At 44.7% G+C, this 18,302-nt stretch overlaps 1 protein-coding gene across 4 annotated transcripts in view; it reads right to left on the reverse strand.

Moving 5' to 3' along the window:
• Positions 1-18,302, reverse strand: part of PTPRN2 (protein tyrosine phosphatase receptor type N2) — an 834,764-nt gene that overhangs the window by 586,521 nt on the left and 229,941 nt on the right. The gene's annotated exons all lie outside the window — the stretch shown is intronic.

Below are 18,302 nucleotides of genomic sequence, written 5' to 3' on the forward strand. Positions count from 1 at the left end.
TGCAAGATGAGAAATTTCCATCCAGTGGGAAAGGTAGAAGCTTTGGGGGCCCAAACCCAAAGGCCCCCCTCTCCCACCGGACATACACATTCACCCCCCACTCACCCACCACTCCACCTGCCGGCCACCACATCTTTGGCGACTTGCTCTTCCTAACCCATCTTGTGTAACAGCCAACACTTGGAATGGAATGAGGGGTATTGTTACTATGAAAGCAATTACCAGGGGCTTACTGCACTGTATCTGGAAGCCAATTACATCATGTTTATGCTCAAATGTTATGACAAAGAGCTTTCTAACAAGGGTGAAGTAGTTATGAAGGCAAAATCCATGTGATTATGCATTAATTACATGCACTGTGGATCACATGATAATTATGCTCGGAATTACCAAATAACTCCCAAGAATAATTATTATGCAATTTGTACATTTTAGATCTTATGGTAACACTTTAGCACTCAGAACTATCCCATGTAATTATCCGTAATTATCTAATCACTAAATATCATGTAATTACAGAGATATATTTTTATGCCTGGTACAAAAACACATTACCAAAATCTTCAAATCAGGATGGCGCTGTGCCTGTGCATGTGTGTGCATGCGTGTATGTGTGTGTGTATGTGTGTATGGTTTGAGGAAGTCCAGAACTTAACTGAGGAACACGTATTCTGGATGGAATTAAAGAAAGAATTCAGTACGTATAGGCTATTTTTATGAACACACTTGAGTGTTTTTTTCAAACACAAGTGTAAAATTTTTTTAATTTTAAAGATGGCAAGATTCAAACAGTTGGCATATTTCTAAACCTCAAGACTCGGTGGTATAACCCAAAGTGGAAGGTGATGGCCAAATTCATCTAACAGGATGGTCCCCAACTTGCTTTAAGCAGCTCTGTCCTTCACATAAGGTTTAAAGAACAGGTTCCTGCAGGCAGCACCAGGCCCCACAGTCATGGTTGCCCTTACTCAGGGTTAAGTGTTTTCATAACCAGCAAGTCTACTCCATCTGCCAGAGCAACTTAAGGACACCCTCTCTGCAATGTCTGTTTATCGCTCCATTCCCAGGAGCATGTTCATTCAAAAGCACATTTGCAATGTTAACATAATACCCAGTGATGTGGATTTAGAAAATAGGTATATTTCAGCCATGCCATTACTGAAAGGATGTCCCCAATATCAACATTTATCAAGAAATAGAAATCAAACACAAAGTGAAATTCTCATGAAGAAAGTTTAGTTTTAATATTTAAATAACTGAAATTCGGTATTTCTCATCTACAGGACACAAAAGTCTGAGCTATGTCAATCCTGGGGTCTGTGGTAAGGGCCCAGCCCCTCCAGAACAGAAGGAGGCCACTCTGGGCAGCACTGGGATGGCTTCTGCTCCAGGCCAGGCTTCTGGGCTTTCCTAGAAGTGGAAAGGTATAGTGTTTAGGATGCAAAAAAACAAAGGAGTGCACAGAACAGAGGGTCAGGGGTCCTCAAACTTTTTAAACAGGGGGCCAATTCACTGTCCTTCAGACTGTTGGAGGACCGGACTATAGTTTTAAAAAATATATATGAACAAATTCCTATGCACACCACACATATCTTATTTTGAAATAAAAAAACAAAATGGGAACAAATATAATCATGCCACCTCATGTGGCCCATGGGCTGTAGTTTGAGGACCCCTGGTATAGACATTCCTTAAGGCACATCCTGGAGGAGAGAAAACCCTGGGAGAAAGAAAAGGCTTCCGGAAAGGTGGAGAAGATACAGGGTCCCATATTCCTTGCCCGAAATAAGCCTGCAGCTCTGAGCACACAGAAAGCAAGCATAAGACTTGGGAGGGCAGATACAATTGGAGCAAAGGAGGTGGCATGCGCTGCCTGGATTGTCTCTGCCTCACCCACCCTCGAGGTGGAGGGAAGGAAGCCACCCAGAGACACAAGATGCAGACATAAACCCAACCAAGGCTGCCTTTCTCTAGGCAAAGGTCAAGGAGAGCAGCACCTCAGAGAGACAAGACACATTTTAGACTAAAGACCGTGACCCCAGCCAACACCGCAGACCTAGCCAGGAGAGGCCATGTAGGGGCTGCATGTACTCTTTCATCAACCTGTGATGGGGTTACTCCCAGCCCCACGAGATAAGGTCAGAGAAGGCCCAGTGGAGACCTAGAACTTCTCCACTGGCTAACTACCCCCCATAGTGTCAGGAGACCGCTGGAGTCTGGCACTTGGCTGGAGGGGAAGACCCACCCTCAGGTAGCATGGACTTCTGCCTCCACCTGTCTATGACAAGGAGGTGTCCCCACCCCTTACCCTGGCAAAGCAGCCTCATAAAAAGCCAGTTAGGATGCAAGGTCTAAATGAGATACAGAGTCTCATGACCTAATACAAAAATGTCTGGCTCAATAGGAACTCATTGGTTACACCAAGAACATGGAAGGTCATAAACTGAATAGAAAGGAGGGTCCACAGACACCACCCCTGGGGGCAGAGATGCTCAGATTGTCTGACAAATGCTTCAGTGAGCAATTATGAACACACTTGAAACAATGGAAACACATGAAGTCTTGGTAAATGAAAAATGTAAATAAAAGCCAAATAGAAATACATATTATAACAAAAATACAATGAACGAATAAACAGCTCAGAAAATGCAGATGATAGAAGGACAGGGAGACAGGGGAAACAATCAGTGAACTGGAGAAAGAGTAATCAGAGCTGCTCAACTGCAACAACAGACAGAAAACAGTTAAAAGAAAAAAGAACAAAAAGGACGTCCCCTGTAGCTCAAGTGGCTAAGGCACCAGCCATATTCACCAGAGCTGATGGGTTCGAATCTGGCCCAGTCCTGCCAAACAATGACAACTACAACCAAAAAAATAGCCAGGCATTATGGTGGGTGCCTGCAGTCCCAGCTACTTGGGAGGCTGAGGCAAGAGAACTACTTAAGCTCAAGAGTTTGAGACTGCTATGAGATATGATGCCATGGCACTCTACCCAGGGCGATAGCTTGAGGCTCTGTCTCAAAAAAAAAAAAAAAATCTCAAGGATGATGGGGACCACTTTTCATGTTAGGAGGGTCTCAAAGGAGAGGAGAGAGAAGACAGGTCTGAAAAGGTTCTAAGAGAAATAATGGCTAAAATTTTCTAAATTTTGGCAAGAAACATAAATCTAAAAATTTAAGAAACTGAGCTTATTCCAAACAGAATAAACCCAAATCTCTGCCAAGACATGCAGTGATTAAGATTCTGAAAACTTACAAAGAAAAAATCTGACAGCAGCCAGAGAAAAATGACACGTACAAGGGAAACACAATTCAAATGATAGTGGATTTCTCATCAGAAAACTTGGAGGCCACGAAGAAACAGCATGTTTTTCAAGTGCAGAATCCTGCAAATCCATCCATCCATCCACCCATTGAAAATATCCTTCAGGAATGAAAGAAAACTCAGACATTCTCAAATGAAGGACAAATGAGTCTCACCAAAAGACCAGTTCTGGAAGACTGACTAAATCAGCATCTCCAAGTTTAAAGAAAATGCAGAAGGAACCTCTGAATATCACGAGAGAAAGAACAAAGGAAGCTACAACACAGGCAAGGCGTCTTCCCATGGGTCTCAGGTTTGACAGGGGAGCCAAGTGACATGACCTAAAGTCCTCCCAAACACATGTAGAGAAAATCTGTGAACAATTATCTTATAACTGAGGGAGGCAAGTAAAGTGTCATAAAGGAAGATAAAGTTCCTATGCTTCATCTAAATTGGTAATAATGACAAAACCAGCAAACTGCAAAGTATGTATACTTAACATTGTATCTAGAGCAATGACTGAAAGCTATCCAGGACATACACTTATAAACACTATAAATAAGTTAAGATGGGTTTTTAAAATGTTAAAGTGACTCACAGAAAGTGAGGGGAAAAAAAACAAAAAATAGAGAACAAGTAGGAAGCAAAAATAAAATGAGAGATTTTAGCACTATTAATAATTGCATTAAATATAAATGGGCTAAATATACACCAAAGAAAACACAGACATTGACTGAGTGGCATTTAAAAAAACCTTAAGTGCAGCACCTTTCTGGGTTGGGAACACGTTTGTTCTTCTGCAGGCTGAACTCGGGTGGAGGACGTCACATAGGTTGGAAGCAGGTGAGATACGGGGAAGGGGCTCAAAGCACGGGGAGCCCGTGTATCCACACGATGAATAAATAAGCCAAGGCAAAACACGGCACAGAAACGACAGTACCAGCTGCACGCCAGGAGCTGAGAGAGTGGCTTTCAAGAGTGAGCGGTGCGCCCTACCCTGAGACCCAGGAAGACATTGGGAGTGCCCCTTGCCCAGGACCCCACATTTAAGTCTGTCCTGTTTTGCTCTATTTATTCTCCTCTAATTCATTTTTTTCAATTCTGGCTGTAACCCTACAGCTCTTCCGTGATTATTAATGGCTTGCAGCTCCAAACATACCACAGCCAGGTGACAGGCCCGGCAGAGGCAGAGCCCGGCTGAGGAGCAGACAGGCAGAGCGAGTGTGATGAAGTTGGGGACGCTTGACCACCAAGCCAGGCGCCTGTCACCAGGAGTGCACCCTGATGGAGATGTGGGGGCGGGAGGTCACTGGGAGAGAGCATGAGAGGAGAAGCCAGAAAAGGGAAGCCACCAGGTATGACGAGGGTGGGCAAGAAAAGTGAGGAGGAAGAGGTGCTGAGCAGAGAAGCAAAATCAAAAATGAAGAAAGACAGCCCAAGGTCGAGCGCTGAGAAGCCGGGAGAAGAGAGTTATCTCCAAGGGTGAGGGAGAGGAGTTATTTACTTCAACCCTGATAACACTGGGAGATAAATCAGAGTGACAAGAATCAGAAATGAAATGTTCATGCATTTTATTTTACCCAGGGGATGGCAGCAAACGGGAAGCTGTTTTCAAAATGAGAACATAGTTAGGGTTGAAATGAGACTGAAGAGGGCCCCGAGGGAGGACGGGAGGACTCTGGGGAGCAGGAGGCGTGGGGGGTGCCACAATCCAAGTTTTATATGGGAAATACATGATTATGTTTTTTAAAAACAAAAATAAAGTGACACTAAAAAGCAATGAACCGTCTTCACAGAAGATGACTGTGCAGCATCCCCCACCACACCTAGGAAAGAGGTAACAATGTGGTAGGTAATCTCAAGCAGAAAGACAACAGGCTTTGTGCACAGACACATCTCTGTAAGACGGCCAGAAGCAGATTGAAGGGGCAGGTGGGTCCCTTCATCCACAGCTCTTCCCCTGAGGGTGACCTGGTGTGCACCAGGCATGGTTGGGGACCAGCACGGAGGCCCCACAATGATAGTAAGTCACATGTTCAGAGTCCACAGAAAAATTCAAAACAGAGTTACAATGTAGTTAAGACTTTATTTATACATCATACTGGAACATACAGTCAAGACTTTTAAAACAGGCATTCAAAGGTAATACCATTGTTTGGGATATTTTATATATGCCTCTTTGAAAATGTCTTCATTGGAAACAGCGTGATAACTTGTTTATAGATTGGGATGTAAATAACTTGTTCACTAGCCTACTACCAAGTAACATGACACCATTTCCTCACACACCTGCCTTCAAAGAGAAAGTATTCACCATTACTGAGAATATTCAGGGATTGCCCTATGCTAGGTTATCAAAGGACGATCCAAAATATTTCCTTTCCAAGGCAAAAGGAAATATTTTATATGAAAACATTTCTTATTCCAGTGCACTTGTTTTGAAATGTCTAGTGTGGGAGACTTCCAGTTCCAAAATACCAGTGCAGAAGCAAGCTGGCTTCACTCCCCTCCACAGAAAACCAAAAATATAGACAGAGCTGAGATTATCACCAGCAATATTTGAGAACTCAAATAGGATGAGACAGTACCTAGGGTCATAAGAACATGGAACATCTCCAAGCAAACCGTAAGAGAGTCAGACAGTCATAGCCACGGCTCTTCTCCCATTTGGCACCATGGATGCAGAAAACGTCCCCCCCACTCACGGTTCCTCCACTGGAGAAAGTGAGATGGAAGTGGACAGCCAGTTTCCCCACCACTGTGGTTCCCTGGCAGGAGACCTGCCCCATCTCAACCCACAGGACACATCGGAAGTGCCTGTAGGGAGAAGTACCCCTGGGGACACCAGAGACAGGTGACAGGAGGGAATCCCATCCCCGGCCCTGGAAACTACACTCTGGGACTCGGCCGAAGGGGACCCCAAAGGAGAGTAGATGCTGCAGCGTGTGTGGGAGGTGTATCCCCAGCCAGCCTTCCCACACAGCCTGCACATCCCCACGGGCATCCCTCATCCCTGATGGGCAGTCCTTGGACCAGATGCCAGAGCTGAGGGGAAGCTGGGGTTGAGGCACCACCTAGTGCCAAAAGGAGGCAGAGACGTAGAAAAAGATAAAAATCAACAGGTAAATTACAAAGAACCTGTAGGTCTTCCATTTTTAGATCTCTAAGTGTTCTCCAAACATCTTTCCAAAAGGAAGGTATTAGTTTGCATTCCCACCAGCAGTGTAGAAGTGTTCCCTTTTCTCCACATCCACACCAACATCCCTGGTCTAGGGATTTTGTGATATGGGCTAATCTTACTGGAGTTAGATGATATCTCAAAGTAGTTTTGATTTACATTTCTCTACACAGCTATAATTTAATAATAAATAAATTTAAAAAACAAAAAACCCCCCCAAAGAACCTGTAGGAAAACACGGCCGATAAAAACCCAAAGAACCCAGACAGAGAAGACTTAAAAAATTAATCTTTTGATGCAAAGATATAGATCACTGTTTTTCAACCTTTTTATCTCACTGTACACTTGAACCTATAGTTAAACTTCTGTGGCTCATTTAAAGCATGGTGATCAAAAATCATGAAAAGAGTAAAGAACATTCTACTGTGCCTTGAACTTCTTTCAAAAATAATTCAATTAATGATATTAAAAATTTTTCATGGCACACAGGTTAAAACCACTGACATAGGTGCACATCCATGAGAAGCAACAGCAAACAGAGCCACAGCCTCTCACATGGTCAGCAGAGGCCAGGGACGAACCCCAGGAGATGGGCCCTGTGAGGTTGCTGACCACGAAGACAAAATTGCAGCATTAAAGAAACTCGGTGATCTCATAGATAAACAAAAAGGCAATTCAGAAATGAATCAGAGAAATTTAAAGAGATTGAAACAATGAAGAAAAGTAATTGGAATACATTTTCTGAACTGAAACTTTCTCAACAGAAGAACAGATCAGGTAGAGGAAAGCGTCAGTGGGCATGAAGGAAAAGCTACTTTAAAATACACAGAGGGGGGAAAGAAAAAAGAAGAAGAATGAAGATCACCTATAAGAAATAGAAAACTGCCTCAAAAGACCAAATCTAAGAATTACAAATGTTTAAGAGGAAACTGAGTAAAATCACTGAGTAGGAAGCCTGTTCAGAGAAAAAAGAACAGAAAACTTCCTCAAATATGAGAAAGATGTAAATATCCTGGTGCAGGAAGGTCAGAGAGTACCAAATAGAGTTGAGAGGGTCTCTTGAGGCCAGGAGTTCAAGACTGGCTTGAGCAAGAGCAAAAAAGAAAAACTAGCTGCCCATGCTGGTGTATACCTGCAGTCCCAGCTACTTAAGAGGCTGAGGCAGAAGGATCGCTTGAGCCCAGGAATTCGAGGCTACAGTGAGCTATGATAAGGCCACTGTACTCCAGCCTGGGCAACAGAGTGAGACTCTGTCTCAAAAAGAGAGAAACAGAGAGAGAGGTAGTATAAAATATGTAAACTGAGACGAGTCAAAATTGGGGGGAGAGTTAAAGTATACAGGATTTTGTTTCATTTTTTCTGTTTGTATTCTTTTTTTTTTTCTTTTTTTATTGTTGGGGATTCATTGAGGGTACAATAAGCCAGGTTACACTGATTGCAATTGTTAGGTAAAGTCCCTCTTGCAATCATGTTTTGCCCCCATAAAGTGTGACACACACCAAGGCCCCACCCTCTCCCTCCGTCCCTCTTTCTGCTTCCCCCTCTGTTTGTATTCTTTGTGATCTAAGGTAAGTTGTCATCTCTTTAAAATAACTTGTTAGATCTTTGTGATATCTCTGTAAGCCTCATGGTAACCACAAAGCAAAAATCTATATTAGTTACATTTTAAATAAAAAGCAAAGAATTCAAACATGCTACCACAGGAAATCACTTAAGTACAAAGAAAGGAAAAAAGAAAAAGAGGAGTTATACAACAACCAGGAAACGAGCAATAGGATGGCAGCTGTAAGTCCTGGTGCCCTCGGGGAGCATCAGTGGTGTCCCTGGCCGGGGGGCAGGCTCTGCAGAGGGGATGAAGGCGGGGGAGCCAGGTGTCTCCCTCACTTCAGAGAATCAGAGAAGTGTTTTTATTTGAATGCAAATGTTAAAATATTTTCAATCAGTTCAAACTTTTCAAAACACCGTGTAAGACTGAACAAGAACCAGAACACACACATGCACAAACATCACACACTGCACACACCACACATGTGCATACTACACACTGCACACACCACACAGTGCACACACCACACATGCTTACTACATACTGCACACACCCCACAGTGCACACAGCACAGTGAACACACTACACATGTGCACACACCACACAGTGCACACACCACAGTGGACACATCACACATCTGCATACTACACAGTGCACACACCACACAGTGCACACACTACACATGTGCATACTACATACTGCACACACCACACAGTACACACAGCATAGTGCACACACCACACATGTGCATACTACAAACTGCACACACCACACAGTGCACACACTACACACTGCTTACACCACAGTGCACACACCAGTGAACACACCACATAGTGCTCACATCACACTGCACACACCACAAGGTGCACATACCACACATATGCATACTACACACTGCACATACCTCACAGTGCACACACCACACATGTGCATACTACACACTGCACACACCACAGATGTGCACACACCACACAGTGCTCACACTACAATGCACACACCACACATGTGCATACTACACAGTGCACACACCACATATGTGCATACTACACACTGCACACACTACACACACAGCACAGTGCCCACACCACACGTGCTTACTATACACTACACACCATAGTGCACACACCACACAGTGCACACATGACACATATGTACACACCACACGTGTGCATACCATACAGTGCACACACTACACATTGCATACTACATACACCACACATCTGCATACTACACACTGCACACACCACACAATGCACACACTACACATGTGCATACTACATACACCACACATCTGCACACACCACATAGTACACACACCACACATGTGCACACACCACACAGTATACACATCACACATGTGCATACCACACACCACATATATCACACACCATTTCTTGGAAGTCAGGTTGGCCTGGGAGCCTGCAGGCTGGGATGTCAATGCAGCAAACAGAGGGGAAAGAGTTTTCTTTGGCCCTTTTGGCTTTGGGACCAGAAGACACCCCCGCCCCCACCCACAGACACCCCCAGCATCACTACCAGGTGGCATTCACTCATTCACAAATTCAACAAACACATTACCCAGTGACCCAGACATAGCCAGACCCTCCCATACCGAGTGTGTGTTTGTATTTGTGTGTGGCACGCACCTGTGTGTATCACACACCTCCCAAGCTTAATACTCATATGCATTTATGATGTATTACTTACAGAAGTCAAATGTAATAGATGAATTGTTGAATGGAGGACTATAAGTCAACTCAAAATGTTCTGTGGTCCCTGAAGTGTCTATAAAAATACTACAGCAAAGTAAATGCACAAACCATTGAGATAAGGTGGACAACAGGCTCCCCACTGGGGTCCGTGGTATGGTCGCCACCTACACATATCTGGGAGGCATCAAGGTCTATTTTATCTTATTCCTACCTTTTCATATTTTCCAGATTCTTTCAAATGAACACACGCTTTTTTTTTTACATTCAGAGCATAATATAGGTGTATTGCAAAAAATTAAGGCCTGACAATTAAGTTTGCAAACTCATCCTAGAAAAGGTGCTTTGTACCCCATTGCTGAATATTGTTATGGTCATCTCCCAAATACTACCCCTTGGAAAATTATGCACAATGCCACTGCCTAGTCCACTCTTCAAAGCAATTTTGGAACTCTTTTTCTGGAATGGCCATCAAAGCTTTATCCTTCATGTTCTGAATGTCATCAAAATGTCTTTCTTTCAATTTTTCCTTTAACTTTGAGTAAAAAAAAGTCATTGAGGGCCAGATCATATGATTAAGGAGGGTGTTCCAATACAGTTATATGTTGACTGGCTAAAAACTCCCTCACAGACAGTGCTGTGTGAGCTGCTGCATTGTTGTGATGCAAGAGCCGCGAGTTATTGGTGAAAAGTTGAAGTCGTTTTCATCTAACTTTTTCATGCAGCCTTTTCAGTACCTTGAAATAGTAAACTTAGGTTAACTGTTCATCCAACTGGTACAAATTCATAATGAACAATCCCTCTGATAGCAAAAAAACTTAGCAACCATGTTTTGACTCTTGATTTGGACTGATGGGACTTTTTGGTCATGGAGAACCAGCTGCCTTCCATGGTGCACTTTGTTGCTTTGTTTCAGGGTCCTATTGGTGCGCTCAAGTCTCATCCGCAGTGATAACTTGGCCCAAACATCATCCTCCCTCTCCAGAAGATTCGGCAAACTTTGACTCACCTTTGCTTTTATTCCCAGTGAGCTCCTTGGGGACCATTTTTGCACACACCTTTCTCAAGCCAAGATTTTCAGTTGAGGTTTCCCTGTTTCCTTGTGGATGTTCACTTGGTCTGCTGGGCGTCTCACAGTCAGCCAATGATTTTGATGCACAATTTGGCAAATTTTTACAACGTTTTCATCAGTTCCCCTTGTTTCTATCTGCCCTGACCTTGCTTCATCAGTGATGCCTTCTCTCCCCTCAGAAAAACATTTAACCCATATACATACTCCTATTTTCTTTATGGCATTATCCCCATAAACTTGGACTAATATGTCCCTGATTTCATTTCCACTCCTGCCAAATTTAAAAAGAAATTTAATGTTTGTTCCTTGCTCTAGTTCAAGCTCCAACTTTCTCGCAATGGCACACAAAACACCCAACAATAATGAACGCCACTCAGCATGACCCCACCCTACAATGACATGAACACAGCTGTGAGATGCTGATACCCCAAGGCTATGAGACCTCACCAAGTATTTGCACAGTGCTGCCGAGGTAAGCACACAGTGGCAGGTTCACAAACTTAATTGTCAGACCTCATAATACCAAAACAATTCAGAAGTCACATGAAGCAATGGATGGACTTCCCCAGCATCCTCCCATCTCTCTTAACCCAAACTCTCACACACCCCCAGAGAGCAAGAGAAAGAGTCTTACGAGAAGAACAGTAATTGTAAAAAGAGAAGTTTGTTTTCTATGTTGAATCTCAAAGTGAATTCTTACGGTTCCTCATCCCATTTGCTTTTCGATCTGACACAAAACACATGTGACTTCCAAGCCAGAGTCTTGATACTTTCTTTGGAACTGATATCACCTGATGTTTAGCACTACCACACTACTGTTTAACATTATTTTATATCACTTTGACAAGTTATACATTTGCCTTCCTTAGCTATGTTGTTACGAGAGAGAATTTCTGTTGCTTTGCTGGCTGTTAGGGGGAAAAAATCAACAATTCACTCATTCTTAAAGTGCTGATGGGCAAATTTCCTAATAGAAAAAATTTGAGATCTTTGACAGTGAATTGAGCACATTTCTTACTTGCTTATAACAAGTACAGAGATTAAAGCTCTATTGAAATCTTGATGGAAATAGCATAAAAAAAAAATTTTGGAGTCAATTCCACATCTGGGCCAAAAGGAAACGCTGACACAGAGAAAGGGCGGCAGGGCCCTGACACTTCACAGATGCTTGAGGCTACGCGATGACGGCAACAACCTGCTCGTTTCTAAGAGAACGGAAGGACAGAATTATCTAACCTTCCCTCTGAGACCCCTGGAAGAAGAGCCTTTGGGGCGTGGCCCTACTCTGAAACCCACCTATGTGGGGTGCGTGACATGCACAAAGCCCAGGGTACTTCCAGTAAGCAAAGGAGTGTGAATCATGAAAACTCAGACTTAACCTCCAAGCTAAACGATGCAAAACCTCCATTTTGTTGTCTGAAATACACAAGCAGGACCCATAGTCATTTGCACAGAATGAGCTCCCCAGGAACAAATTGAGGAGACACAAACCACAGGAAGACCAGAGCCCAGGGCTCAGGGGTCACGGTAAAGCCCCTCTGGGCATCGGGGTCTGGCCACCTGCTCCTCTGGCATAATGCTCCCATTTCACTGACGTGATGGTCGTGACATGAAGGTCCCTCTGTCATTTGCCAAGATAGTCTGCTCTGCAATTGCCATGGTAACCCTGGCACTGCTATGTGCAGGGCCCAGAACTCCCCTACACTAAGTAGGTGGGACCCACCAGCCGCAGGGCACCCCGGCCTGCACACTGCCTGTCTCCCCTCAACTGTACCACAAGGGTCACAGTGCTCATGGCAGCTCACACCTACTATGTGTGCAAACTTCCTGTTCCAGTTACTTGGAGGAAAACAAAACCACCCCATGCCTCTAGGGAGTGCAGGTGTCACCACGCAGACGGCTCAGGAGGTGGGGCTTTACAGCTCAACAGAGCTGCGCATGCTGCCACTGAATTTTACCCGTGTATTGGTGGACGGAGTGTGCTCCAGAGGGACCTGGCACCAGGAGCCACATCCTGCCCTCACCTCTGTGTGGCTTGCCAGGGCACACAAGGGCCAAGTCTCTCCAAAGCACGGATCACCTGACCAGGAGCCTCCTGCTAACCTGCCTGCAGACACCCAGCTTCCAGCACCTCTGGCTGCAGAGAGCAGGACAGACCCCAAAGTGCTGAACTCTGAGGAAGAGCCGGCAGCTCTGTCAGGACGGGTGCCCACAGCAAGCTGCTGACGACACACAATGCGATGAGATGGCCACTCACCAGGGGACCCAAAAACTCCTCACCAGGGGACCCCAGAGGCTCGAAGGGACACCATGATGATTCCCCAAAGAGACCACCAAAGGCGAGATTTCACTCAAGCGTATTGAGGAGGACCTTCCCCACAAGAATGCCTCAAGTCATAGCACAAGAGAAACCCAAGGCTGCGTGCCAAGCAGGGTGGAGCCTGGGTCAGCTTCTGGGCCAGCCTCCTGCAGACAAAGAGTCCAGGCAGAGGCCACCTGCTGGGACTGAGCAGGGACACTGCCTTCCTGCATCAGGAGCCACAGCCCTAATGGGCTGTGTGCTTGAGTGTGCCTATGTGTATGTTTGTGTGGCTGTGTGTGCCTGTGTGTATGTTTGTGTGTCTGTGTGTGCCTATGTGTACATTTATGTTTCTGTGTGTGCATGTTTGTGTTTGTGTGTGTACCTGTCTGCATGTTTGTGTACCTGTGTGTATCTGTCTGCATGTGGTGTTTCTGGGTGTGCCTGTCTGCACATTTGTGTGCCTGTGTACACATTTGTGTGCATGTGTCTGCCAGTGTGCATGTTTGTGTGCCTGTATGTACGTGTGCGTGTGCCGGTGTGTGTGCACATGCACATGTGCAGTGTGTGCCTGTGTGTGGACATGTGTGCACATATGTGCCTGTGTGTGCATGTGCATCTCTGTGTGCACATGTTAGTGTGCCTGGGTGTGTGTTCACATGAGTGTGTGTGCTCATAAGTGTTGCGTATTCTGCACATGAGAATTAGAGCACTGCATGCCTAATGGACACAATGTCCCTCGTCCACACTCTGCAGAGTTTGGAGGGTTCATCAGTGCAGTCACCAACAGGCTAAAACAACTCAAAGTAAAGCAAATTAATGTTGGAAACACTCAAGCTAAGATGTTGCCCTGGGCTGCCGTCCTAAATCAACCACTGGCCTGACAAAGGGTTTCATATCTGTGCCTGTAAGATTGCCTTCTCAGCACACAGCTCAAACTGTTTTAAACAATTCCATGGGGAAATAAGATTCTATACACAAAACTTTGCTTTATAAATAATTTGTCACTAAGGTATAGTAATGCATACATTCATAAATCATGATTAGGAGAACCACGACAGAACTACATACAACTTTTTCTGAAGTCCTAGCAAAAGAGTCTATTTGAAAAAGCCTGGAGGGGCTACAGAACTCAGACTGTTCTCCCATAACACCCAACACAAAAACAAGAATAGCCATGCCATTTCACCCAACAAACATGCCAACGTCTATAAGGTGAAAACCCTTGTCCCAGTGACACACACACACACACATAAACACAAAGAAAGTATTGCCTGGCCCTTCCTGGACAAGAAGATGACAAGACCCCCCAGTCTTGGGACAGCATTTCCCTAGAGTCCCACATCGCACCTCATAGCCGAGGCAGCCTGGCAGACACGTGGCTCCTCCCAGACCCAGGGGAAGAGCAGTCTGAGAAACCTGTGGCCTGCAGCCATGAGAGAAAGCCCAGTCTTGCCTGGAGGGGGTCTGCCAGCAGGGGCACCCACAGAGGGGCCATAGGAGGGCATGTGACGAGCCCACTCCAGGGCATACTTGGCCATGAGAGTGTCATCTGTTGGTCTGGAAACAATGGAGATACACACCACCTGAGAAGGTTGCACTGTGACCCAGAGAGGCCTGGCGCCATGGCCAGTTACTCCACCTTGGTCTTAGCAGCAGGGGCCATGCAGAGGGCACTGGGGCTCTGTCCCACTGGACCAGGAGACATGGTGAAGGGGGAGGGCAGTGGCACAGGCAGGTTGGGGCAGGCGGCAGAGCCAGGATTGGCAAACACACAGGGACAAGTACAGGTCCCAGAAGATCTGGGCCAACACCCGAAGATGGGTAGTACCCCTCAGAGGGCCTCGGAGGCCAGCCACTTCTCCGCAAACCAAGCCCCCATCCTGGGGCAGCTTCTGACTTCCCACTGGTGGAGGGCACAGAGGGCTCCCGGACCAGTTACACACAGAGGCTTGGAAGTTGGGGAACTCTGGCAGCCTGTCCTGAGCCAGAACATGGGTATCCAGAAGACAGAACAGCAAGATGGACTTCAGGCTCTCCTGGAGCAGGCTCATAAACTCCTGTCTGGAAGATCCAGGCCATCAGGACACAATGGCTTTATGGAAAATGAGGTAGAACCTCCTCCTCATGGGCACCCAGGAGACACCCTTCAGAACTAGAGCCCCAGGTTCTAGAGATAAATATCTAGGAGACACCCCTCAGAACTAGAGCTAAAGATCTAGAAATGGACACCCAGGAGACATCCCTCAGAACTAGAGTTACAGGACCTAGAGATGGAAAATCAGAACTAGAGCTCATGTTCTGGAGATGGGGCATCCATGAGATACCCTTTAGAACTAGACCTCAGTTCTAGAGGTGTTTCAGGTAACTTATGTCCGCTCCATTTTGAATACCCATTGGGGTTTACTACTATTTCAGAAGATAATTGGTTTGGGGGTTTACTATTATTTCAGAAGATAATTTTATACATATTTACTGCTAGAGAGAGAGAAATCTAGGGACTTTGCTTGGCCCAGAAGCCAGGGGTGCCGCACTGTCCTCCTATGATGGCTGTGATGACAGGAGGAACTGCAGCCATCTCTTGTCTTCCAGACATTACGGGCTACAACACTGGGATGTCCATAGTCTCTAGAGTACCAAGGATTCCTACCCTCTCCCACAGTAGTGGAGAATGTTTACAGTCACACCTACAAAGCCAAATTGATCTCCATAAGTCTAAGGGCTCCCAGGTTCCCTCCTCCTCCCATTCTCCTGCTTTCCTGATCTAAACATACACCAGTGTACGCACGTGTGGACATGCACATACTTTTACATGTATACACACACAAACATATTACATGTCTGTGTGCACCCACTGCACACACAGTATACCTACGTGTGCACACAAATGTTCACATTCACACATCCATGCACTATACATGTGCACTCATGCATATGACATGCTGCACACAGCACACACGTGCACTCACATGCAGATGTGCACAGTGCATGGATGTGTGTATACACAACACGAACTGTGCACACTCATGTGCTGCACATATACACATGCACATGCACATGTACTCACACACACTGTGCGCATGTGTGCACGCACACTTGCAAACAGCCATCCTCCTCCAACCACATCCACAGGATGGTTTCTGAACTCCCATGTGGCCTGGGTTTGTGATAGGCCCATTAACTCGTTACTGCTTGACTAACACTGCAGGATTCTGTCCAGCTGCTACTGACCATTCTTGACCAGCCCCTTGTCAGGATCATGGCTACCTGTCAAAGTGCAATCAACCGAATGGGGAAAATAAAGGCAGTTCAAAGGTGGGTCCAGGGGTCTCCCATTAACTGTGGTGAGAATACAATGGGAGGCCCTGTCCTTTGACCACTCAGCTTTTACTGAGTTATTACAATGTTAATTTTAGGTGGGATGGTCTGTGAGTTAATAGAAAACTGAACAAAGATCAACTTGTAGACTATTTGTGTCATGTATTAATAATTATATAAATCCTCCTCTTCCTTAATTGATACTTAACTATATTTAGTCCATATATTGCTGAAAAGCAAGGAACATAACTTTAAGACAAACAAAATGTGTCTGTAACTGTTTAGTCAGCCTCACTCCTTAGAGGTCCAGAGGTACTGACAGGCCTCTTGTTTCCCTGTGGGACAAACTAGCTGATGTCAGTGTCCACATTAAAAGCTAGAAAGAAAAAGAAGTCCTTCCCCTCATCTCTGCCCCAGAGGTCCTTCCTCTGCTTGTGTGGGTTTGGTTACAACACTGTTCCCAGTGACTTATAACACCCACCTCTCTCCCAAAGTTTCTATGTTCCAGCTCTCCAGGGCTGGAGCCTTTTCAATTTACAGGGAGAGTTACAGCCTCCAGGCTGGATGATAACCTGCCAGGCCTTGTGTGCTATGGGTGCACACAGACATTTACATGTCAATGCACCTGGGCCATTTAAACTTTTAACAGGCCAATTACACTCACTGTTTCCTCAAACCAGTTTTCTACAAAAATTGCACAGACTTGTTATTAGTCAATAATTTTACTCTTATTAAAAACCAATTAAAATACTAAAACTAAACTACTGTTTCTTTACTCAGTTAAATGCTTTTATTTATTTATTTTATTAAGTCATTTGTACATAGATCATGAATACATTTATGCCATTATGGGATTCAATGTGTTGATTATTTGTACAAATTGGAGTGCTTACATCCTACTAATCAACATAGCCTTCACCTCATTTACCCAATTACGGCATTAAGACATTTGTGTTCTACACCTGATAGATCCAACTTGTACTTGCAATGGGCTCCATAGGTGTGGTCCCCCTACTAACTCTCCCTCTATCAACCCCCCCTTCCCCTCTCCCTTCCCTTCCCTCCTTCATCCTAGGCTATAGTTGTGTTTCATTTTTCATATGAAAGTGTGAGTGACTATAAATTGGTTTCACAGTAGTACTGAGTACATTGGATTTTTTATTTCATTCCTGAGATACTTTACTAAGAAGAATATTTTCCAGCTGCATCCATATAAACATAAAAGAGGTAAAGTCTCCATTTTTTTTAATGCTGCATAGTATTCCATGGTATACAGATACCACAATTTATTAATCCATTCATGGGTCAATGGGCACTTGGGCTACTTCCACGACTTGGCAATTATGAATTGAGCTGCAATGAACAATCTGGTGCAACTATCTTTATTGACAAATAAGTTTTGGTCCTTTGGATATACACCTAGAAGAGGAATTTCAGGGCCAAATGGCAGGTCTACATTTAGGTCCCTGAGTGTTCTCCAAACTTCCTTCCAAAAGGAACGTACTAGCTTGCATTCCCACCAGCAGTACAGAAGTGTTCCCTTTTCTCCACATCCACGCCAACATCTGTAGTTTTGGGATTTTGTGATGTGGGCTACTCTTACTGGAGTTACATGGTATCTCAAAGTAGTTTGGGTTTGCATTTCTCTAATGATTAATTCCCTTTACAATGGTGCCAAAGAAGATGAAATATCTGGGAGTGTATCTAACTAAGGACGTGAAAGATCTCTATCAAGAGAACTATGAAACTCTGAGAAAAGAAATAGCTGAAGATGTTAAAAAATGGAAAACTATACCATGCTCATGGCTGGGAAGAATCAACATTATTAAAATGTATATACTACCTAAAGCAATCTACAGATTTGATGCAACCCCTAT

The sequence above is a fragment of the Nycticebus coucang genome, chromosome 11 (genome assembly GCF_027406575.1).
Source record: "Nycticebus coucang isolate mNycCou1 chromosome 11, mNycCou1.pri, whole genome shotgun sequence".
NCBI lineage: Eukaryota > Metazoa > Chordata > Mammalia > Primates > Lorisidae > Nycticebus > Nycticebus coucang.